This window comes from Ziziphus jujuba, chromosome 11 (assembly GCF_031755915.1).
Source record: "Ziziphus jujuba cultivar Dongzao chromosome 11, ASM3175591v1".
NCBI lineage: Eukaryota > Viridiplantae > Streptophyta > Magnoliopsida > Rosales > Rhamnaceae > Ziziphus > Ziziphus jujuba.
Genome location: NC_083389.1, coordinates 25,536,433 through 25,562,897, shown reverse-complemented (window position 1 = coordinate 25,562,897; position 26,465 = coordinate 25,536,433). Strand labels below are relative to the sequence as shown.

The following is a 26,465-nucleotide window of genomic DNA, read 5'->3' as shown; positions in this document are numbered from 1 at the left end:
CTTGCTAATTCCAAAATTTTCCTTGTTGTTTTGCTTTACTTTACCTAGAAAGACAAAAACTAGGTTTCGTTAATTCATTCAGTATTGCTTACTTTTTGTTACTGTTTTGTTGATAAGTTTAATTAAAACATACTTGTGATCTAGTTGCTATTTTTTGGGGTGTTTTAATTAGAACTTTGAGATAATTCATTGAGTGGAAAAAGGCAAGAGTGTGTGAGCTTAAAAGAGGGTAAAAGCTGAAACTAGGGTGAAAACACGAGTGTCGAGACCTTGATTGAGTGAAACACATGAGGGAGTGATATTTGGTGAGAATTTATTTTGCTTTATTTATACTAACATGGCAGATTCAAGGGTAAGAAGAGGAGATCCACTTTTAAGAATTAATGAAGAAGAGTTTCGTAGGATTCCATGGTGGTTCCCGAGCTACGAGGAGTGGTAGGCAAAAGTGGCTCTATTTCATTATATTCCATCCATATCCCACTTCCGTTCACTTAATATCCCTTTGGTGTCATTAAGATAAGAAATGTCATTTTTAGTCTATCTCTTTATATTTCTATATATGTATGGAAAGTTTAAAAATCATCATATAATAATCCAGAAATTGCAATAGAAAAGAAAAAAGGGAGGTTTGTGATGATTTTTAAATCTTTTATACTAGGTAATCTAGTATCCTTATTCATGAAGATAATCAATTTGGTCGTTGTGGTCGTACTCTAGTATGGATTTCTGACCACATTCACCATAGGGCCCTCTTGATGCGAATCTGCCCGTACCCACATAATTGATAGGATTAGGGCAAGGTTAATCTAAAAAGAACAAGATTTTGAAAGGTTTGGCGATTGATTTGGAGTTTGGTTGTTCTCGGCGTGCTTTGGTTAACCTACTGGAAAATTTTCCAGTTTTGACTGGTTTGTGTTTCTCTTGGTTTCAAAATGGAAACTAAGGTATTTTCTCTAAAGTTCAATACATATTATTCATTGAGATGTAATACATACTTATAGCATACAAAATAGGTGTGAAAGCACGCCATGGCCGGGTTAAACACCAATACAAAACAAGTCCTTCATGGTGAAGCAAAACACATGTGTAAAGTAACTTTGCCACATGCTTCATGGTTTGTTGACAAGTGTTTCTGCCTCATTAGGTGCTTCATGTTGAAGTAGTCCTCATGCATGATGACACATGTCCTTCCATGCATTGGATGAGAGAGAGGTCAAATGGTTTGGCTCCATGTCACCAAGTAGCTTCCATGTAACCATCTTAATCACCAAGTATGACCTCTCGGCCAAGGCATTTCAGCTTGGTCTCGGGTTTGCATCGTTCATGGCTAGCAATTGCCATGATTCTCTAACACTCCTCCCTTGCAATGTTAGGCATGATGTGTAGAAGACACCTAAGCATTTGAATTCTTTCTTTTGGCAATGGTTTTGTGAGAATGTCGGCCAGCTGGTTTTGTGTTGAATAATGCATCAAATTGATTTCTTTGTTTCTTTTAGCCTCACAGATGCTATGGTACTTCACAAGGATATACTTGGTTCTTCTATATTGTATTGGATTTTTGGTGATGGCTATGGGTGAAGTATTGTCACGATGAATGGTGGTTGCATTTGTTTATTTGCAACCCAAATCAGTAAGCAATTTCCTTAGCCAAATTGCTTGATTTGATGCTGCTGCCACCAAGATGTATGCAGCTTCTACGATTGATTGTGTGTATTCCATGAAAATGGACCTGAATCAAACATAAACAAGTATCCATAGATGCTCTTCATGTCTTCCAAGCTACCTGCCTAATCACTATCACAATAGCTAACTAATTCACACATGTTGCCATGCTTATATAGGATTCCAAAGTTGGCCGTACCCTTTACATACCTTAGGACTCTTTTTGCAGCTTGGTAATGGTTTTGAGATGGTGCACTCATGAACCTTGATAGCACACTTACAGCATACATAATATCAGGCCTTGAAGCACACAAATAAAGCAAGCTTCCAATTAGGCTTCTATAAACCGAAGCATTCACTTTCTCACTTCCATCATCAAGTTCGAACTTGGCATACTGAATCATTGGTGTTTCAACAATCTTGGCATTTTATAGTTGAAACGTATCAAGCAAATTCAAAGCATATTTTTCTTGAAATAAAATTATACCTTTACTTGTTTTCTTGATCTCCAAACCTTGAAAATAATTCATTAAGCCAAGGTCGGACATCTCGAAAGGTTTCCATCACTTTATCTTTGAATTTTTGAATGCCTTTGGTATTGCAACCTATTATTAGCAAATCATCAACATAAAGAGAGATTGCCATTGCATCTTCATGTGAGTTGGTTTTGATATAGAGTGTAGGCTCATTGTCACTTCTTGAAAAACCTTCATGAGTGAGGTAGTCATCAATTTTTGCATACCAAGCTCTTGGAACTTTGAGCCTGTACAAGTCTTTATGAAGCTTGTACACTTTCTCCTTCTCTCCTTCTATGACAAAGCCTTTAAATTGCTCAACATGTACCTCTTCTTCTAATATACCATTTAGAAAAGCTGATTTCACATCCAAATGATATATTTTCCAAAAATTATTGGCTACATAGGCAAGTAAAAGTCGAATGGTTTCATGTATTGACACCGGTGCAAAAGTCTCCATGTAGTCTACACCATATTTTTGAACATAGCCTTTAACAACCAGCCTTGCTTTGTATTTTTTCAATGTGCCATTAGGGTTTAGTTTTATTCTAAAAACCCATTTGACACCTATTACATGTCCTTTCTTTGGTCTCAGCACCAAACTCCAAGTTTTGTTCTTTTTTATCATATGAAGCTCCTCCTCCATTGTAGCTTGCCATTCTTTGTGTTGTGAAGCCTCGCTATATCTTGTAGGATCAGGTATTGCCATCTTTGCACTTGGATAAAGTTCTGCAACTGATTTTGTACCTTTTCTCCCTACATAATCTTCATTGGCCGGATCATCATCATCTTAATCATCATCGGCAACATCAAAATCACTTTGATCGGTAGAAGGAGTTCTTGATTGAATATAAGTGTTTTCTTCCATTTTATGCTCCTTCCAACTCCAATATGAGTTCTCATCTACAATAACATCTCTAGAGACAACAAGCTACATCTTAGATATATCAAAGATTCTATAGCCCTTTGAAACAGAGCTATAGCCCACAAATATACCAATACTTGCTTTCTTAAAGACTTTTAAGTGATCAACTAAAGGTTTAAAACCATACCACAATTCATTTGGAGTTTTAGACTCAATTGCCTTACTTGGAAGTCGGTTTAGGAGGTATACACTTGTTTTGGCAGCTTCAGCCCAAAATTTCTGTGGCAAGCACTTCTCGAACAGCAAGCATCTTGACATCTCCATGATGGTTCTATTCTTTCTTTTACTCACTCCATTTTGATGTGGTGTGTATGGAGTTGTGAGTTGGTGTATGATGCCATTTGTCTTACAAATATCTTGGAAAGCTTTGGAAATGTACTCTCCACCATTGTCGGTTCTAATCACCTTGATGGTTGTTTGTGCTTGGTTTTCTACAAGTGTTTTGAACTCTTCAAATGTGGCTACTGCTTCTATTTTTGTTTTAGGAAGTATATCCAGCACTTTGTTGAATAATCATCACTAAAGGTGATAAAATACCGCCTCCCTGCATGAGTTGCTTCATTCATTGGTCCACACAAATCCAAATGCACCATTTGTAACTTTTCCTTTGCTTTGTAGAGTGTTGTCAAAGGAACTGGTAGTCTTTTGATTTTGCCAAGTGACATGTTTGGAAAACAGCTCTATCTTCATGGATTTGTGGTAAATTCTCAACAATTTGTTGAGTATGCATTTGCTTCATGGTGGCATAGTTGTAATGGCCGAGCCTTCTATGCCATAGTCTCGAATCTTCTTGGACTTTGGTATTCATAGCCATTTAATTTTGTTGATCAAAATCAATTACAAGGCTATTATCTTTCATATGGACAATTAATACAATTTTTTCATCCTTAGATATTTCACAACTTGTATTTAAGAATTTCAAAATGTAGCCTTTCTTAATAAGTTATGGCACACTAAGTAAATTTTCGAACAGATTTAGGACATATAAAACATTGGTAATTTGAATTGTACCTTTTAGTGTTTTAATGACCAAATCTCCCTTTCCTTGTGCCTCCATGATTTGTCCATTTGGTGTCCTGATTTTTGTTGTAATTCTTGAGTTGAACTTGATAAACAAGTCACGGTTGTTGGACATATGATTTGTGCACCCGCTGTCCAAAATCCATTTGTCTTTGGTTGTGGTTGCAAGATTGCAAGTTGCTGTAAAATTGTGCTCATGCTCTCCATTTAATTCTTCGGTTTCATGAGCTTGTCTTGCTTCTTGGCTTTGGTTTCTTTGCCTGTAAACTCTTTCCATGTGACCGAATTGCTTGCAAATCTTAAATTGAGTAGTCGGCCTCCACCAGCATATCTTGGCCATGTGTCCTTGGTTCTTTCATATTATGCAAGGACCATAGGTCATCTTGTTCCCTCTTTGGTTGGTGGTCTCCTTGCCTCTATTTTGCCTTTGAAAAGGCCTTGGTTGCTAGATTGTTTTGCCTTTGTTATTTGCTACAAGGGCTACTTCACTTGAGCTTGATTCACCTTGTAGCTGAAGACTCCTCCTTTGTTCTGGAGCTTGCAAGGCATTGATCAATTCAGCAACTGTAAGTTGTGTAAGGTCTCTTGTTTCCTCCAAAGTTGAGATCTTTGCTTCATATTTCTCTGGAAGACATATAAGGATCTTTTCAATAATCCTTTAGTCTGGAAAAGATTCACCAAGTAATCGGATTTGGTTGACAATCTTCATAATCATAAGTTTGTTTGAAAATTCCTTCACGGTTTCAAGTTCCAGCATCTTCAAATTTTCAAATTCTCTTCTAAGGTTTAGTAGCTGCATTTGTCTTGATCTTGTACTTCCTTGAAACTCCTCTTGAAGCTTTTTCCAAGCTTGTCTAGGAGTTGTACAGGTCATGATTCTAGTGAAGATATCATCAGTCATAGCAGCTTGTATTGCTGTGAGAGTTTTGAAAGGTCTTGAATTTTCTTCACTATGAGGTTTGATTTGATTCACCGTAGCACCTACTCTCAATGGTTCTACTTCATAATCAACTTCAACAAGCTCCCAAAGGTCATAATCTTGAAGATAGGCTCTCATTCTAATTGCCCAAATAGGATAGTTTTGGTCATCAAAGATAAGAGGTGAAGGTGGTGAAAAGTGTGAGGATGCCATTTGAAAACGGTTTGTGTTTTGTGTTTTCTCCAATCAATTTTGAATAAGGATTTATAGAAACCAGGCTCTGATACCAATTTGATAGGATTAGGGCAAGGTTAATCTAAATAGAACAAGGTTTTGAAAGGTTTGGTGATTGATTTGGAGTTTGGTTGTTCTCGGCTTGCTTTGGTTAAGTTGATGGAAAATTTTCCAATCTTGGCCGGTTTGTGTTTCTCTTGGTTTCAAAATGGAAACTAAGGTATTTTCTCTAAAATTCAATACATATTATTCATTGAGATGTGATACACACTTATAGCATACAAAATAGGTGTGAAAGCACACCATGGCCAGGTTTAGCACCAATACAAAACAAGTCCTTCATGGTGAAGCAAAACACATGTGTAAAGTAATTTTGCCACATGCTTCATGGTTTGTTGACAAGTGTTGCTGCCTCATTAGGTGCTTTATGTTGAATTAGTCCTCATGCATGATGACACATGTTCTTCCATGAATTGGATGAGACAAAGGCCGAATGGTTTGGCTCCATGTCACCAAGTAGCTTCCATGTCACCATCTTAATCACCAAGATGCTTTCCATGTCATCAAGGTGCTTAGTTTTCTTAAACCTTGATCTTGGCTAATACACTTTAAATAACACATTTTAGTGTCTTTGTGCACCAACTTATCTGGCCTAGTTTACACAAAATTTCTAGTGCAAAATACAAGCAAAATTACAAAGCAACCTAAGTATGACCTCTCAGTCAAGGCATTTCAGCTTGGTCTCGGGTTTGCATCGTTCATGGCTAAAAATTGCCATGATTCTCTAACAATAACCGACAAGCCACTAGGGTGCTGACCCGATACAGATGAAGATTGGGCCGATGATGACTTGATTACTACATGGCGGCAAATGAAAGGAGCCATGAGGAAGTGATTCGTACCATCACACTATCATAGGTTGCTGCATCAAAGACTTCAATCTTTATCTTAAGGAAGTAGGTCCATGGAGGATTATTGCAAGGAGATGGAGATGCTTATGATGAGGTTAACCATGAATGAGGATAGAGAACCAACCATGGTAAGATTCCTTGGTGGTTTGAATCATGAGATAGCCAATCAACTAGAATTGCAACAATATGTGGAATTGGAGGAGATGTTGCATGTGGCTATTAAATTAGAGCATCAATTTAAGAGGAAGGGTACAAACTCATGGTTTGGAGGTGTTTCCAACAGCGGAAGATCAAATCCAAGTGGGTGGAGAAACAATCTTACCTTTGAAAACAATACAAAAGCTGAAAGTTGGAGAAGAAAGTTCAAATCGGCCAAAGAGAGAGACTAGAACAGAATCTGTCCAAGCACACAAAAATGAAGGTAAATTTAATCCTAAACCTTCTAAAACTCATGAAATTGTGTGTTTTAAGTGTCAGGGATGAGGAAACATTACCAATCAATGCCTGAATAGGAGGATCATGGTGCTGAAAGGTAATGGTGAACTAGAATCCGAAAGTGAGGAAAGTGGGGGAGAGGTCGAATTGGATGATGAAGAACTTGGAGGGGATGAGCATGAGGAACCCTAAACACTCCAACCTTTAAGGGCTGACTTGAGCTTAGTTGCAAGGAGGGTCCTTACTCTATACAAAGATAAGGATCAAATTCTAAGAGAAAACATCTTCCACACCCGATGCGAAATTCAAGGTAGCATATGTAGTATGATTATAGATAGTGAAAGTTGTGCAAATGTAATTAGTAGCATGGTAGTTGATAAACTAGGCTTGATAACAATTAAAATCCCAAACCTTATAGGTTACAATGGCTTAATGATAGTGGTGAGATGAAAGTTGATAAACAAGCCAAAGTAAAATTCAGCATTGATAAATATGTGGATGTGGTTTTGTGTGATGTTGTGCCTATGCATCAGGACATATTTTACTTTGGTAGGCCATGGCAATTTGATAGAGATGCTATTCATTATGGTAGAGAGAATAGTATTGTTTTTAGATTTAAAGGTAAGAAGGTCAAGCTGGAGACATTAACTCCAAAAGAGGTGTACAAAAATCAAATACAAATACAACAAAGGAGGGTGGCCGAACAACTCAAGGAGAGAACTAGCATGGCCCCCACGACAACAACACCCATCCAAGGAGTCCAAGCCATGCAAGACCAACCAGGTAAGTGTTCTAAGATCCAACTTGAGTGAAAAAATCATGGGAAAGGCGAAAGTGGGGTGAGAAGGGGAGAAAAACCCGAGAGTGTGAGAGAAGTGAGAAAAGTCAAGAGTGAAAGCCAAATCGAGGGGAAGAAAGAAAAAGAAAGAAAAGAGAGGAAAAATAAAAAATTTTAGTTGAGTTTTGGGGATGTTAATAAGGCTATCTTGGGTAAGAAACCATTGCTGGACATGAATTATAAAGATGCTTATTTAAAAATACTTTTGTAGTATAGAACTTTATCTTCCTTGTTGAGAGCTTTACTTTGTGGAAATTTGAAAATTTGGAAGAGATTATTTGCGAACTTAAAAAAGTGTAATTTTTGCTATAATGAGCATGTATTTCTAGATTTTATTGTGATAGTTTTTGACCTAGGAGATTTGATTTGGTTGCACTCACGAAAGGAGAGATTTCCGAAAACAAAGAAAGTCAAAGCTTATGCAACGTGTGGATGGACCTTTTCAAGTTTAGGAGCGGATTAACGAGAATACCTACAAACTTGATTTACTAGGAATGTTAGTGCCATATTTAATGTTGCTGATTTGTCTCCTTTTTCTGCAGTGATGATTTTGATTTGAGGGCAAATCCTTTTCAAGAGGAGGGGAATGATGCGAATCCACTCGTACCCGCACAACCGACAACCAGCTAGGGTGTTGATCCAATACGGATGAAGACTGGGCCGATCACTAGGGCTCAAGATAAGAGCTTTAGGGACAACCATGCTGCCTTTATCCAGGGGATAATTCATTCACAAGAGGGCTTGTCTATACCCAAAGATCCAAGACCTGTTTTAAGCATACAAGTGATGGAAGTCGATACGGATCCAGGTAGCGGCTTTGGTGCATTTATGGAGTCCAGGCAGCAAGAAATGATTCCAAATCTTTATGGATTCAATAAATATCACTAAAATTTCATGGAAACAATTCAAGGCAGAAGTAAAACCAACTTGTACGGACTTGTACGGACAGCTTCAAAATTTGGCCGAAAATTGCTGTATTGCTTGTTGGCTTTACTGTATTTTACTGAGTTGGCTTTTTCTCTTTCCTCCAAGCAAGGGAAACGTGTGGGACTCCATGTTGGGGTGAGAAGGTTATGACCAAGAGCAAGCTAGCTTGAAGTGTTAGCAACAAGCAAGCTTTTGGTGATGCTCTTGGGAATGGTTGTGTGTGAGTTGTGTTTTTAGGTTTTGGTTATGGTGTTTTCTGGTTTTTAGGGTTCCTAGAGTGTTCTAAGATGTTGAAGAAGAGATAAGAAGAAGAGGAACACGTTGGCTTTTGAAAATAAGGCTTGGATGTAGTAGCCATTTCATTTATTTTACTATATAAGCTTGAAATTACAACTAGTTCACACATGCCAAGCATGTGAGCTTACAAAATGAGTAAAGTATTTGAAATTTAAAAATTAAAATGGTCAACACCTAACTTTTCATACACAAAAGAGTCAAAAACCAGCTGCAACATGTCTATTCCAAATATAGTAAAAAGTGGCACATGGGTTTGAACTAAGTTCCTATTGTTTAACTAGTTTGGGTAAACAACCAAACTAGCTTCACCTACTTAGTTCCCCTTTGTATCTGCTTATGAAACTTGGTTTGAAGCATCCTTGGTCATCAATAAATATTGTTAAAAGAGCTAGGAAAGTTCTGGAACCGGATCATGGGCCAAACAGCTCCAAAACTGACCCATACTCTGCATACTGGGCCCATCAGATAGAGCAATCTGTTTGGAATAGAAAATGGACTTTCCCATGTCATTTGGACCTGAAATGTGAACCATAGTCTTCTATATATGTCTGTAGACATCCCTCAAAAGTTCAGCCTAAAACTCCATTTGCAACCTGAGATATAAGATAAATAGTGGAACTATGTTGCTGGAAATTATGAATCCAGCACCATAGGCATTTCAAGCATAACATTCCTACTCTTTTGTGCATAATCTTGCCTATAATTTTGCATACATAACTTAGGCACAAAACATTATCAAAATATACCTTGCATCAATTAAAAACATACAAAGAAATATAAACTCATAAAAGGAAAGGATTTGATACCAAGGTGTGCATGCTAGCCGGTGACATGCACCATCAAGTGGCAAAATTGCCACACTTCAACACTCCTCCTTGGCAATTTTGTATGAGACATTGAGAAGTCCTCTCAATATCTCAAATCTCTTATTTCCCAATGGCTTGGTGAAGATATCCGCCAAGTTCTCCTCGGAAGTCACATACTCTAACTTCACTTCACCACTTACTTCAAATTCCCTTAAGGAATGATACTTGACCGGTATATGCTTGGTCCTCCCATGTTGGACTGGATTTTGTGCAATTGCTATTGCTGAAGTATTGTCACACAATATTACCATGGCTTCCTCTTGCTTCAAGCTCAAGTCCTCCAATAATTTCCTAAGCCAAACACCTTGATTAGCACAACTTGAGCAAGCAATATACTCGGCTTCCGCGGTGCTTTGTGCAACGGTTTGTTGCTTCTTGGAATTCCATGAGAAAGGACCATTTCCAAGAGTGTAAATGTAGCCCGATGTGCTCTTGCTATCATCCAAAGAACCAGCCCAATCACTATCACTATAACCAAGCAAAGCTTCATTCATGCCATCCTTGTACCATATACCAAAATCACTAGTACCTTTCAAATACCTTAGGATTCTTTTTGCACAACTAAGATGATTTTGTGATGGACTATGCATAAATCTTGACAAAACAGCCACACTAAACATGATATCCGGTCTAGTAGAGCATACATATAAAAGGCTACCAATTAAACTTCTATAGATGGAAGGATTTACCTTTGGAGAATCATCATCCTTCACCAACTTGGTGCCTTCATTCATAGGTGTGGCAACGCTATTACAATCTTCCATGTCAAACTTCTTGAGCAACTCCTTCACATAGCTTTCTTGAGATATGAAGATGCCCTTGGATGATTGGACAACTTCAATTCCAAGAAAGTATTTCATCTCTCCAAGGCTAGACATCTCAAAGTTCAATTCTAGCTCACTTTTGAAATTGCTCACTTCTTTCTCATTACCACCGGTCACTAGAAGGTCATCAACATAAAGAGACACCAACACCATGCAACCATGAGTCCTAATATACAATGTAGGCTCATTAGGACTCCTCCTAAATCCATGCTTTGTCAAAAGACCATCTATCTTGGCATACCATGCCCTAGGAGCTTGTTTAAGGCCATACAAGGCCTTGTGTAGCTTGTATACCTTCTCTTCACTTCCTTTCTTCACAAAACCTTCGGGTTGCACAACATAGACCTCGTCCTTCAATATTCCATTCAAGAAGGCTGACTTCACATCAAGGTGATATACTTTCCAAGACTTTTGTGCCGAGATTGCAAGAAGAAGTCTTATGGTTTCCATCCTTGCAACCGGTGCAAAAGTCTCTCCATAATTCACACCGGCTTGTTGTGCATATCCTTTGACAACAAGCCTTGCCTTGTGCTTATTTATGGACCCATCCGGATTGTACTTGGTCCTAAAGATCCACTTCACCCCAATAGCATTCTTTCCCTTCGGTTTTGTTACCAAGCTCCAAGTGTCATTCTTGTTTATCACATCGATTTCATCTTGCATGGCTTGTCTCCACTCTTTTCTTGCCATAGCCTCATGGACATTGATTGGATCACTCAATGCCACATTACACCTTTCATAAATCTCATTAAGAGGTCTTGTGCCTCTCACACCATCACCAATCTCCAAATCAGCCTCTATAGAGATTTCTAGCTCATTCTCATCATATTCATCATCATGGGCAGCACCTTCATCATTTCCTTGTTCCTCATCGTTATCATGAGCTTCAAGCCGATTGTCTTCATCCATACTAGCCAACTCCTCCTTACCACAAACCCATTTAGCTTCCTCATCAACTTTCACATCTCTACTTATCACAAGTTTCTTGGTTTCCAAGTTATACACTCTATATCCCTTGGTCACATCACTATAGCCAACCAAGACACCAACTTGTGACCTTTCATCAAGCTTTCCTCTCTTCTCTTGTGGTACTAGGATGTAACAAATGCTTCCAAATACCCTTAGATGATCAAGAGAAGGCTTATATCCAAATCAAAGCTCAAATGGGGTTTTACTCCTCAAAGACTTGGAGTAGAGCCTATTTTGGATGTAGATGGATGTATTAACTCCTTCGGCCCAAAACTTCTTTGGCAAGCCACTTTCAAACAACAAACATCTAGCCATCTCCATGATGGTACGGTGTTTCCTTTCACATACACCATTTTGTTGTGGTGTGTATGGTGTAGTGAATTGATGAACTATACCATGATCCTTACAAAGTTGTTTGAAAGCCTCACTTGTGTATTCCCCACCATTGTCCGTCCTTAACACCTTTATAGTGCAACCGGATTGATTTTGCACTAACTTCATAAATTCTACAAACTTCTCCAAAGCTTGTGATTTTCTTTCAAGGAAATACACCCAACACATTCTTGAGTAATCATCAATGAAAGTTATGAAATACTTGCTGCCATTTAAGGATGGAACACTCATAGGACCACAAATATCCGAATGTATAAGTCCTAACTTCTCCTTTGATCTCCAAGAACAAGATTGAAATGCTAGCCTAGTATGCTTTCCTTTTTGACACACTTCACACACATGTTCTTGCTTCTCCACCAATGGCATGTCTCTAACAAGTTCATGTGTGCCTACCAATGACTTAAAGCTAGCATGGCCTAGTCTTTTATGCCAAAGTTGAGAGATGTTCTCAACTTTGGTGTTTAATGCAACCGATGCACCATTTTCATCCATATTCAACCTAAAATTCTTGTTCTTCATTCCAACACACATTAATTCATTTCCATGTGGATCAACTATAGTGCATGTCATGTTTGAGAAGTGTAATGCATATTTGTTCTCAAGCATTTGACCTACACTAAGTAAGTTCTCACATAAAGAAGGTACATAGAGAACATCATGGATAGTTTTGATACCTTTGGTGGTGTGTATCACCACATCTCCTTTGCCTTTCACTTCCATCAAGGCTCCATTTCCAATTTTGACTTTGTTGTGGCTGCTCCTATCCAAGTTTGTGAACCACTCATGCTTGTGAGACATATGGTGTGTTGCTCCACTATCAATGATCCATCCTTCATCATTCTTGATGCTACTAAAACAAGTAGCAACAAACAACTCTTCGGATTCACTATCACTTGCATTATCTTTAGCAACATTTGCTTGTTGCTTATCTTTCTTGTTTGCCTTGCATACTCTCTCCACATGACCCTTTTGTTGGCATTTATGGCAAAATGCATCCGGCCTCCACCAACACCTTCTTGGATGATGACCTTTCTTCTTGCAATGGTGACAAGGTTCATAGGACTTCCTCTCGGGTTTGCTAGTTTCACCTTTCTCCTTTATGACCTTAAGCTTGTTATTCTTTTGATTTTGTGTCTTTTGATGTTGTTTAGACATAAATGCAGCCTCCATTGATTCTTCATGTCTAATCCTCCTCCTTTGCTCCGTAGCTTGCAAGGCATTCACCAACTCGGTCAAGGAAATTTCATTTAGGTTCCTTGACTCCTCCAATGAAGATATCTTAGCTTCAAACCTCTCGGGCAAGGAGACCAACACCTTCTCTACAATCCTTTGGTCACTTAATCTTTCACCTAGCACCCTAATTTGATTCACCACATTAAGAAGCCTTGTGGTGAACTCCTTAACCGTTTCTTTGTCTTTCATCTTGATAGTCTCAAACTCCCTCCTTAGGTTAAGGATTTGCATTTGCCTTGTCCTTGCACTCTCTTGGAACTCATCTTGAAGTTTGTCCCAAGCTTCTTTGGCACTCTCACATGCCATTATCTTTGTGAAAATGGTATCACTAATACAAGAATGAATGGCGGTGAGAGCCTTGAAACCTTTAGCCAATTCCTCCTCATGGTGCTTGATTTGGTTGACCGTTGCCCCTTGTCTTAAAGGCTCGGGTTCTTGGGAATTTATGGTGACCTCCCAAAGACCATAAGCCTTCAAGTAGGCTTGCATCTTGATACTCCAAATGTTGTAGTTCTCCCCATTGAAGATAGGAGGAGAAGGAGTTGAAAAACTTGAAGAAGCCATGTGGATGTTGCTTTCGAGTATGAAGGAATATGAAAATATATTTGTGCTTTCAAGTATCTCTTCACTCTCAAGGAACGAACCAGCCCAAAAACCTCACAAATCTCACAAAAAATATGCCTTGCTCTGATACCACTTTGTTGGGGTGAGAAGGTTATGACCAAGAGCAAGCTAGCTTGAAGTGTTAGCAACAAGCAAGCTTTTGGTGATGCTCTTGGGAATGGTTGTGTGTGAGTTGTGTTTTTAGGTTTTGGTTATGGTGTTTTCTGGTTTTTAGGGTTCCTAGAGTGTTCTAAGATGTTGAAGAAGAGATAAGAAGAAGAGGAACACGTTGGCTTTTGAAAATAAGGCTTGGATGTAGTAGCCATTTCATTCATTTTACTATATAAGCTTGAAATTACAACTAGTTCACACATGCCAAGCATGTGAGCTTACAAAATGAGTAAAGTATTTGAAATTTAAAAATTAAAATGGTCAACACCTAACTTTTCATACACAAAAGAGTCAAAAACCAGCTGCAACATGTCTATTCCAAATATAGTAAAAAGTGGCACATGGTTTTGAACTAAGTTCCTATTGTTTAACTAGTTTGGGTAAACAACCAAACTAGCTTCACCTACTTAGTTCCCCTTTGTATCTGCTTATGAAACTTGGTTTGAAGCATCCTTGGTCATCAATAAATATTGTTCCAAGAGCTAGGAAAGTTCTGGAACTAGATCATGGGCCAAACAGCTCCAAAACTGACCCATACTCTGCATACTGGGCCCATCAGATACAGCAATCTGTTTGGAATAGAAAATGGACTTTCCCATGTCATTTGGACTTGAAATTTGAACCATAGTCTTCTATATATGTCTGTAGACATCCCTCCCAATTTCAGCCCAAAACTCCATTTGCAACCTGAGATATAAGATAAATAGTGGAACTATGTTGCTGGAAATTATGAATCCAGCACCATAGGCATTTCAAGCATAACATTCCTACTCTTTTGTGCATAATCTTGCCTATAATTTTGCATACATAACTTAGGCACAAAACATTATCAAAATATACCTTGCATCAGTTAAAAACATACAAAGAAATATAAACTCATAAAAGGAAAGGATTTGATACCAAGGTGTGCATGCTAGCCGGTGACATGCACCATCAAGTGGCAAAATTGCCACACTTCAACACTCCATAATAAGCTTATTTGGCATCATAAAAAGCATACTGAAGCTAATTTGGAGCTCAAATTGGTCAAAGATTGATCAAAGTCAACTTAGTCAAAAAGCTAGTATTTTAGTTTCCTAATTTGACTCTAACTTTTGTTTTAGGAAATTACCATTACTTTTTTTTTAAAATTTATTTGCTGGAAAAATAAGTTTAGGAAAGTTATTATTTTATTATTTTCGTTGTAAATTAATTAATTCCTAATTCAAAATAACGGAATTAATTAATCCAAATTAGATTGGGAAAGGGGGAGAGACTTTCGGCCATATTAGGATTTTTCATTGTATGGCCAATTTTTCCTTTTTATTTTAGGGTTTTATTTTGTTTTCTATTAGCCTATAAAAGGGCTTGTTTTCGAGGAAGAACACCCCATTAATAATATTCAGAATTTATTTTGTGAGATTGAATTTCTTTTTGTTCTTTTGAACACCTAAAACACCATTAGTGAATGAGTGTTTTAGTTTGAATTATCAATAGGATTTTCATCACCTATTATGGTGTTTTTATTATATGCCAAGGTTTCTAATCACAGGTTGGTTAGAGGTCAAGGTGACCATTAGAACTTGAATATAATTAGATATAGGCTAATATAATACGGGTTTAGGCGCAAGTCATCCTAGGTTCGTATCACCTCTTATGTCTTCCTTCTCGAGCTCGTGTTATGGAAGAAAAAGAAGAAGGAACCGAGAAGAAAGTATCAAAAGCAACCGATTTTATTACAGGAAAGCTCATGATGTTCATGTCGATCTATTATGTGCCTCTGCATCTAGCATTAGGTAGAACTCATACAATAACTGTCCTAGCTCTACCCTATCTTTTGTTTCATTTCTTATGGAACAATCACAAACACTTTCTTGATTATGGATCTACTAACAAAAATTTGATGCGTTACCTTAGCATTCAATGTGTATTCCTGAATAATCTAATTTATCAATTATTCAACCATTTCATTTTACCAAGTTCAATGTTAGTCAGACTAGTCAACATTTATATGTTTCGATGCAAGAACAAGATGTTATTTGTAACAAGTAGTTTTGTTGGTTGGTTAATTGGTCACATTTTATTCATAAAATGGGTTGGATTGGTATTAGTCTGGATACAGCAAAATAATTATATTAGATCCAATAAGTACCTTGTGTCAGAATTGAGAAATTCTATGGCTCGAATCTTTAGTATTCTCTTATTTGTTACATGGGTCTACTATTTAGGCAGAATACCATCACCCATTGTTACTAAGAAACTGAAAGAAACCTCAAAAACAGAAGAAAGGGTGGAAAGTGAGGAAGAAACAAATGTAGAAATAGAAACAACTTTAGAAACGAGGGGGACTAAATTGGAACAAGAGAGATCCACCAAAGAAGATCCTTCTCCTTCCCTTTTCTCAGAAGAAAAGGATGATCCGGACAAAATCGATGGAATAGAAGAGTTACGAATGAATGGAAAGGAAAAAACAAAGGATGAATTCCACTTTAAATGGACAAGCTATAAAAACAGACCCATTTATGAAACTCATTATATGGATGTGGATGAAAATAAAAAAAATTTGAATTTAGAAATATTTACAGAAAAAAAAAAAGATCTACTATGGGTTGAAAAACCTCTTGTTAATATTCTTTTTTACTATAAGTTTAATTTTAATCTATAAATTAAATAATTGATTGAGTTAACTTGAGTTAACTTAAGTTGAGTTAAGTTTTTTTTTTAATTTTTTATAAATTAAAAGAAAATAAAGAGTAAATTAATAAAAAGATTAATACATAAGATATATAGACTAAGAGATAAGAAGAAATTTGATCGCCCCCCACATATTTGATACGTTCTCCTACAAAAAACTCGCAATACCGATGCCATTTGTAATTCCATCAATTATTCGTTTATCAAATAAATGAGTAATTAAGCCAATCCTCTTATACCTTTAGTTAAGCATATTGCATAAAAAACATCTATGCAACCATGACGATATGACCAATCATATATCCCATTTAATAGTTTTTCCCTAAGAATTTTTCTCTTTTTAGGAATACATTTAACAAATGAATTAAAGAAATTCAAATTTTGTAAAGTGGAATAAACTGGCTTATATAAAAAAGACGCTATAAGGATTCCAAAAAAAGCTATGCTGAATGAAAAAGTTACGTTTGAAATAAATTCCTACAAATCCACAGAAGTATTTGGATTTGGATGTAAAAGGTTTATCACTGGGTTTAACAATTTTGATAATATATCCAAATCCACAGCTTCTTGATTGAAGAAAGGAATTCCTATGAATCCAATGAACAAAGTAAATAGTACTAATACAGCCATAGGAAACAGCATAGTATTGTCCGATTCCTACGGATATGAGAAAGTGTTCTTAGTTCCAAAATGACTAATAGTAATAAAAGGGTGCATCATGGTTCTTAGATTACTATCAATTCGATATGCCATTTTAGAAAGAAAAAAAAGTTAATAAAGTAAAATTTTTTTAATAACTTTTTGCCCTTCTTTACCCCATAGAGATATTGAATAGAACGAGCTATTTTTTTTTCCACTGTAAGTTTGAAACTGAAGGTTTAAATGTCCTTCAAAAGTAAGTAAATAGATGCGAAACATATAAAATGTAGTTAAGCCAGCTGTGGAACAAGCGATTATTGCAAAAATCGGTGAATGTAACCAACTAGCACTAAGAATTTCATCTTTGGACCAAAAAAACGTAAAGGGTGGAATACCACACAGAGAAAGGGTACCTAATAAAAATGCAGTTTTTGTAATTGGTACATGTTTTTGTAAACCACCCATAAGAACCATATTCTGGCTTTTATCTAGAGAATATCCAAAAATTGTTTCCATGGAATGAATAATTGCTCCGGATCCTAAAAACAAGAATGCTTTCGAATAAGCATGAGTAATCAAATGAAACAAAGCCGCTCGATAAGACGCCATACCTAGAGCTAACATCATATAACCCAATTAAGACATTGTAGAATAAGCTAAACCCCTCTTAATATCTTTCTGAGCAAGAGCTAGAGTGGCCCCTAAAAGTAATGTTATTATCCCAATAAAAACTATTAGATTCATTATGAAAGGTATAACTATGAAAAGTGGAAGAAACTGAGTTACAAGAAAAATTTCGGCTACTACCATAGTAGCAGTGTGCATAAGAGCGGAAATAGGGGTAGGTCCTCCTATAGCATCGGGTAACCATACATGAAGGGGGAATTGGGCACACAAAGTAACAACTAAAAAATAAACTTCATTATTATCAATCACTTTATCGAATATTTCAAACAAATCCCTAAATTCTAAACTACATGCTGTCTAATAAAAACATAGAATTCCTAATAATAACCTAAAATCCCCTACACGATTAGTTACAAACACATTTTAACAAGCAACAATAGGTTGGGTGAACCAAAAACCTATTAATAGGTAATAACACATTCTAACTAATTCACAAAATATATATATATATATATATATTGTATCAAATTTGAACTAGTTACTAATCCTAACATTAAAGTATTAGAAAAACTCATGTAAGCAAAAAATCTCAAATATCCATGATCATGAGACCAAACAGATAGATAAATAGAACTGTTATTTATTTGTTGAATAAATATGTGGGTGGAAAAAATCATAACTATACTTAACAGTAAAATGCTAGGAAAATCCCACATACAGCAAAGATTTTTTATTGCCGTTGGAAAAAGTAGAAGTCCTACTCCTATTAACATAGGATTTGGAAGGGGAATGAAATGTATGATCCATGAATATTGATATGTATATTCCATAAAAAAAGAATCTTTTTATCTTAATTAATTGTATCTGATTCACTAGCTTTTATTTCTTCTGAAAAGGGTCAGTTAATAAAAAAAGTTAAGATATACAAAACTGAAATAGAATTTTTTAGCTTTAATTATTCTGAATCTTTCTCAACTACCTCAAATATTTCAAATCAAGAGGTTAGAGTTGGTCAAACGATATGACCAAGTTACTAGTGAAAAAGAAATACATTTTTTTATTAAATTATTAAGTCAAATTTTACGAAGATACAAAAAATGAAAATTTAAATTTTTATTACTATTACGTATTACAATAATTTATTTATATATATAGAGCAAGGATAAAAAATTTCACCAAAAATAGTTTTTTATTGTGATATAAAGCATAAATAACCCTAATTTAACTCATAAAATAATAGTTATCTATTTTAGTTTAAGTTAGATTATTGAGAATCAGTAACAAATTTGAACCGATTGATTGTCTTCTATTCCAATAAAAGACATTTATTAGAAAGGTTAAGATAAAGAAACTATGACTCCAACACGTGACTTTATATAAAATTTAAAGAAGGAATTCCTAAAATAGCTTTTATAAAACCATCTATCCTGTATCTTTTCGCAGATTAACTACTATTCCCATTCTAATTTTTAAAATTTAATTAGATTTACTTATTTATCGAGCTTGACCAATTAAATAAAATGTATAATTAATATAAACAAATACTAAATCTTTTTTTTAATAAAGATAGGGGTTGGGTTATTAAACATTTCGATGTATTTTATTCCATGTATTAAATTTAGGATGACGAAAAAAAAAAAAAAACTAGACAGAGATAGAAAGGCACAGGTTTTTTCTTTGTATTTGTTTTTTTCTCATGTCAACTCCAATCAATTCTAGTTCTATTGCATAGTAGATTCTATAGATATAGAAGATATCAATTTGAAGGAAGATATAAGAGTACCAATAAAAATAAATACAAATTTTTCTTCCAGATGTTGTATCAAATTGTATGGAATAGAAAAAAAAAACAAACAAAAAAAATTTGTATTTAATTTTTAAAAACCACGATATTGTTCATGTTGCTAGTAATATTTTATACGATTTTTCTAGATCCATATTTTTGTAAAGGAAGTACAATCTAGAAAATAAATAGATCGATAATTATAATTAATAGTAAAGAATGATTGGTTTTGAACAATAGATGTCTTTGACATCCAACCATGGTAATGAATAACCTATTAGAATTTTTTAATGGCAATTCCAAAAAAGCGCACCTTTATATCAAAAAAACACGTTCGAAAAAATATTTTGAAAAGGAAGGGATATTCAGCAGCATTGAAAGCTTTTTCGTTAGCGAAATCTCTTTCTACGAGGAATTTAAAAAGTGTTTTTTGTGCAACAATAAATAATCCAAGATTGGGAAAAATCTGAATTGATTTGGCTCAAAAAGTAATCTAGTTTCAGTTTTTTTTTTTTTTTCTAAGTTGTTTAAATTTTTTTTTTCTTAGTTTGATTTTTATTTTATATTTTATAAGTATAAAAATAAAAAAATTGATAATTTATGAAAGTTAAAATAATTAAACTAATAAAAGGAATAATTTATACTCTTTAATGGTTTGATCCGATCAATAATAATATTAAATAAATTGAAGTTGTTTTGCTCTTATAGTCAAATAAGAATTTTGTGTTGATTGAATTTGAAAATCTAAAAATGGTATTTTTTTGTTTGAAAAAAGAGTAAAGGCAAGCACAAAATTTCACCTTTCTTTTTAGTATGTTTTATAATTTTCGAGGTGGGGATTCTTATTTTCCCCATGGATTTGATAATTCAATAATAACAAAGGTTTGTCATTTTATTTATATTGTTTTTATACTATATATTTATATTCTAATATATTTAGAATACTATAGAATATAGAAGAGCAAGTATAAGATCTTTAGACAAAATTAATAGATCATTTAATATAATAGATCGTTGAAACTAAATAAGTTTAAAATGTGTCTTATAACTTTCTAAATTCTTATTTCTCTAAGTTCATATCACTATATATCCCTAGCTTTCAGCCCAATTAATAAAAACCCCTTTTACCTTTTTTAGGTGATTATACAAAGACTCTGCCAATTTTTCTTCGTGGATATATATTTTTTTTTTGTTGATTCATAAAATCCCATAAATGAGAAATGAATCATTAAAAAATGCACATTATAAAGATAAAGAACATTTTTGAGTTTTATCCATGGATTGAAGTCCGAAATATCTAGGTACAATAGTTCCCGTTTATTCAAGCATAAACTAATAAATTCTAAAAAAACCCCAGTATTAAGTTAAATAAAACAGACATCTTAATACTAAATATAATGATATACTGAGAAAAATAAGGATTCTTGTTGAAAACGATACGTTCAAATCCCTAATTTTGAAATTTTGAAATTTTTTTTTAAATCCTCAATTTTAATGTTTCCTAAAATATATTGCATTGAATTGCTTCCTTTAATCTCGAAGATGGAATAAAAATAGGCTATTATGATTTCGAGCAAGCCGTTAGGGTGAAATCGGTAGACACTCTGCTTTTAGGAAGCAGTGCTAGAGCATATTGGTTCAAGTCCGAGTGGTGGAATGCATCTTCTAAAAGAGTAAGTCCTATAATAAAATCAATTCCCGATTGCCATTCCTATAATTGAGGTACCCCATTTTTAATTTCAAAAATTTATGATATTTTCAACTTTAGAGCATAAATTAATTCATACATCCTTTTCAATCGTTTCAATTGTTGTTACAATTCATTTAATAACCTTATTAGTCGATGAAATCGTAGGCCTATATGATTCGTCAGAAAAGGCATGATAGCTACTTTTTCTATATAACAATATTATTAGTTTCCCGGTGGATTTATTTGGGACATTTACCATTAAGTAATTTATATGAATCATTAATCTTTCTTTCATGGAGTTTTTTCATTATTCATCTGGTTCCCTATTTTAAAAAACAAAAAAACCATTTTAATTTAAACGCACTAACCACCCTAAGTGCTATTTTTAACCAAGGTTTCGCTACTTTGGGTTTTTTAACTGAAATGCATCAATCTGCAATATTAGTCCCGGCTCTTCAATCCCATTGGTTAATGATGCACGTCAGTATGATGGTATTAAGCTATGCAACTCTTTTATGTGGATTGTTATTATCAGTAGCCCTTTTAGTCATTACATTTCGAAAATTAATAAGGATTTTTAGTAAAGCAACAATTTCATAAATGATCCACTTTTTTTTGGTGAGATTCAATACGTTAGTGAAAGAAACAATGTTTTACAAACCACTTTATTTCTTTCGTCTGGGAATTATTACAGATTTCCTTTGATTCAACAATTGGATCTTTGGAGCTATCATATTAACTGATAGTGAGAAAACGAAATCCGGATAAGTCCCAATAGCTATTACAGGTAGCAGTATAGAGAGCGAAACAAATAGCTCTCATGGCCCAAAATAAAATAAAAAAATAAGAGTTGGAGCATTAAAAAGCTCAATCCATAGAACATATGACATAACATAGATAATGAGTAAATAGGAGTTAATATCATTCCAATTCCCATTACAAAAGTAATTACTATTTTTGTAATTAAAAGATATTTTTGGCTAGTAAGTATTCCAAAACATACTATCAATTCTGCAACAAAACCGCTCATGCCCAGGAATGCAAGAGAAGCCATTGATAAGATATTGAAAGTCGTAAATATTTTTGGAATTGCTATAGCCATTCTACCCATTTCCTCTAGATAAACAAGACATATTCTATCATAACTCGGTCCTACCAAGAAAAAAAGTGCAGCACCAATAAATCCATGAGAGATTAATCATAAAATGGCTCCATTGAGTCCTGTATTGTTTATAGAACCAATTCCTGTAATTGTGAAACCCATATGAGATACAGAGGAATAAGCTATTCTTTTTTTTAAATTACGTTGCCCCGGAGATGTTGAAGCTGCATAGATTATTTGAATTGTGCTTACTATGATCAACCAAGGAGAAAACATAGAATGAGCATCAGGTAATAATTGCATTTTTATCCGAACCACTCCATACGCTCCCATTTTTAATAATATTCTAGCTAGAAGCATACAAGTACTGTAATGTGCCTCTCCATGGGTGTCTGGTAACCATGTATGTAAGGGTATAATCGGCGATTTGATAGCAAAAGAAATAAAAAATCCAATATAAAAAATGATTTCCAATGCTACAGGATACGATTGATTAACTGATGTTTCAAAATTTAATGTTGGTTCATTAGAACCATATAAACCAATACCTAGAACTCCTATTAATAAAAAAACAGAAGCTTCTGCAGTGTACAAAATAAATTTTGTAGCTGAATACAAACGATTCTTTCCGGCCTATATGGATAGAAGTAGATAAACTGGAATTAATTCTAACTCCCAAATGATGAAAAAAAGTAAAAGGTCTTGAGAAGAAAATGGTCCTATTTGACCACTATACATTGCTAACATCAGGACATGGAATAATTAGGAATCTCGAGTAACCGGCCAGGCCGCTAAAGTAGCTAAAGTAGTGATAAATCCTATCAGTAAAATAGTTCCTATAGAAATTCCATCTATTCCCAGTCTCCAGTAAAAATAAAAAAAATAGATTCATTTATAATTCTCTATAAGTTGGATTAATGGATTGTCCAGTTGGAAATGATACCCAAATGTCTAGGTTATTAGAAGGAGTTCTATTATGCATATACAAATAGTATGCCACTTAATTACCTTATTCCCTCTATTAAGAAGAAAGAAAAATAAAGAACTCGCAGATATTGTCAAAACTACAACTATAGTTAACTAAGGAAAATCATTCGTGCTAAAAACATGATACACTTGGACCAGAAAAACCAGTGCTAAAAAATATAAAATAAAATATATTATTCTGAGTGTGGGTTTTTGTTGGTAAAATATATATATATATATATATATATTCAAGTAAGGTTTTCTGAAATGTATCAATAAGCTAGCCCCATAGTTCGAGTTGTTTCATGCCATAAATAAACTTGAACACTCAAGAAATCCGTCCCAACATAGTCCTCTATTCTTGGAGCAGAAGCGATTTGCTTAGCTTTACACCCATCCCAAGGTATCATTTCTAATACATCTGTGGGGCAGGCTCGGACACATTGAGTACATCCTATACATGTATCATAAATCTTGACTGAATGTGACATTGGATATATAAATTTTTTGAACATTCTAAATTTTTGATCTAGTAAGTTTATAAATAAATCATATATTTAGACACCAGATGAATCAATGATTTACCATAATTTTTGTAATCAATCTACTTCTGGATCGACTCATGTAAGGGAGCTAAGATACTTTGATTTCTTACTTGTTCGCAAACATGATCATACAGTATGTATAATACATGCTAATTCGAATTTATGAATATTCTAATTTATATGATTAATACTACTTATTCATAAAATTCAATTGATTAATACGAGTTGATTTTCTATTACGATAAATTGACGAAACAATAGCCGGTCCAATAGCTGCTTCAGCGGCTGTAATAGCTATAACAAAAATTGAAAAATGTTACAAAATTTATATTAACCACATTCAGTATAAGTTCAAGACACATAAGGGCTCTAACCATACTACAACTTGTGATCAACCCATAGATACAGATAGAAAATAAGTAGGCACTCAAAACAAGTACATGTTCGAGCATCATTGGCTAACTCCTTATCAATTAAATTTTGATTTATTTCAATATAATATGAACAACAATTCAACGGATTCAGTTGACTAGAATCTAAAAGGTACAGAACAAATAAATAGATTGGTAATAGATCTAATAAAATAATTTCTACTTTCAACATAAACAATCGTTAAATAGAATTAAAGAGAAATAGATGTGATAACACAGACTGAAGTTTCATTTGGATTACTGTTGCTAATTCTATAGATTTACGATTTATTACTGGTGCACCACAGCGATTGCACCTATCAAAGCGGCTAAAAGAATTATTGAAATGAATTAAAAGGGAAGGAAAAAAAATCTATTGATAAATGAATTCCAATTTGTTGACTATAACTTTCAAATCTTGCTCTAAAATCCAAATAATCCTGTACCATGACGTATCCATAATAGTACTCATTAGTAAAACCAAAATACTTGTACAAACCAGCAAAGTAACCCCATCCCCAACGGTCCAAAGATTAAAATCTTTGTAATATACTGAACCATTCATGAACATTACAGCAAATATGATTAAAACATTTATAGCTCCCACGTAAATAAGGAGTTGTGCCGCAGCTATAAAATAAGAGTTTAATAGAATATAGAATAAGGATATACAAACAAGAATGAGTCCCAATGAAAAAGCAGAATAAATTGGGTTGGTAAATAATACTGCTCCTATACCTCCTAATATAAGACCTGATCCCAGAAAGACTAAAAGAAAATCATGTATTGTCTAGGCAAATCCATTATATGTAAACAAAGAGATAAAAAATCAAAATTTTTTTCATGACCTTATTGAGACCCGACCAGAAATTTTTTTTTATGATTTATAGTCAATTCCTAATTGAATGAAATCCTCGAGGATGTGAATTAATGTGGGTACAGATATTGGACTAATTTCATTCTTTATCTGAAAGAAAGAGTAGTTAAAATCCGAAACTATATTTCAAAATAATTATATAGACATTACTTAATTACTCAATTTTCAATCCAAATTAAGTCATGATTATTACCAACTAATGAATAGTTAGGATTTGTAGGGCATGACCAAACAAAATGAAAGGAACCTTAGTACTTAGTAATTTGAAAATTTTCTTGAATCAAGGTACTTTCTTATTTTTTTATTTGAGGCAAATTCGAAATTGTTCGAATTGTATAAATGTCAATTACTGATATTGGTAAACGACCCAAAGCAATTTGATTATAATTTAATTCATGACGATCATAAGTAGAAAGTTCATATTCTTCAGTCATTGATAAACAATTTGTTGGACAATACTCAACGCAGTTACCACAAAATATACAGATTCCGAAGTCAATACTGTAATTAAGCAACCGTTTCTTGTAAATGTTAGTTTCCAATTTCTAATCGAGAATGGGTAGATCTGTAGGACACACGAACACATACTTCACAAGTAATACATTTATCAAACTCAAAATGGATTCAACCGTGGAAACACTCTCCGGTGATTAATTTTTCATAAGGATATTGAATAGTTACTGGTAAACGATTTGCATGGGATAAGGTAATCATGAAACTTTGACCAATGTACCTTGTAGCTCATACTGTTTGTTGACCATAATTCATGAACCCAGTTACCATAGGGAACATATTGTGAATATATATGAATAATTTGATGTTTGTTGATTTCTCTTGTTTAAGCCAAGTTGTGAATATAGAATATCATATTCTTTACAATGAAAAGAGTTGGAAAGAAGTTGTTAATAATAGATTACCAAGAGAAATAGGTAAAAGAAATTTCCATCCAAGATTCAACAGTTGGTCCATTCTTAACCTAGGTAACGTCCATCTTGTTATGATAGGAATGAACAAAAACATATAAGTTTTAGCTAATGTAATAAAGATACCAATTGTCGCCCCAAAAACCTCATATCATTGATTTATTTCAAAATTCTTTGAAACAAATATATGCGGAATAGAGGTATTCCAACTGCCTAAGTAAAGAACTGTTACAAATAATGATGAAACTAATAGGTTTAGATAGGAAGCAACATAAAGTAAACCAAAATTTATCCCCGAATATTCGGTTTGATAACCTGCTACTAATTCTTCTTCCGCTTTTGGTAAATCAAAAGGCAATCTCTCACATTCTGCTAGGGAAGAAATTAGAAAAACGATAAAACCTATAGGTTGATGCCATAAATTCCATCCCCAAAAACCATATTTTGATTACACCTCAACTATATCAACTGTACTTGAACTATTAGAT

At 34.3% G+C, this 26,465-nt stretch overlaps 1 pseudogene; it reads left to right on the top strand.

The window, feature by feature from the left end:
• The first annotated feature begins 633 nt into the window (after positions 1-633).
• On the top strand, positions 634-16,359 carry LOC112493343 (putative protein TIC 214 N-terminal part; annotated as a pseudogene).
• The last annotated feature ends 10,106 nt before the right edge of the window (positions 16,360-26,465 follow it).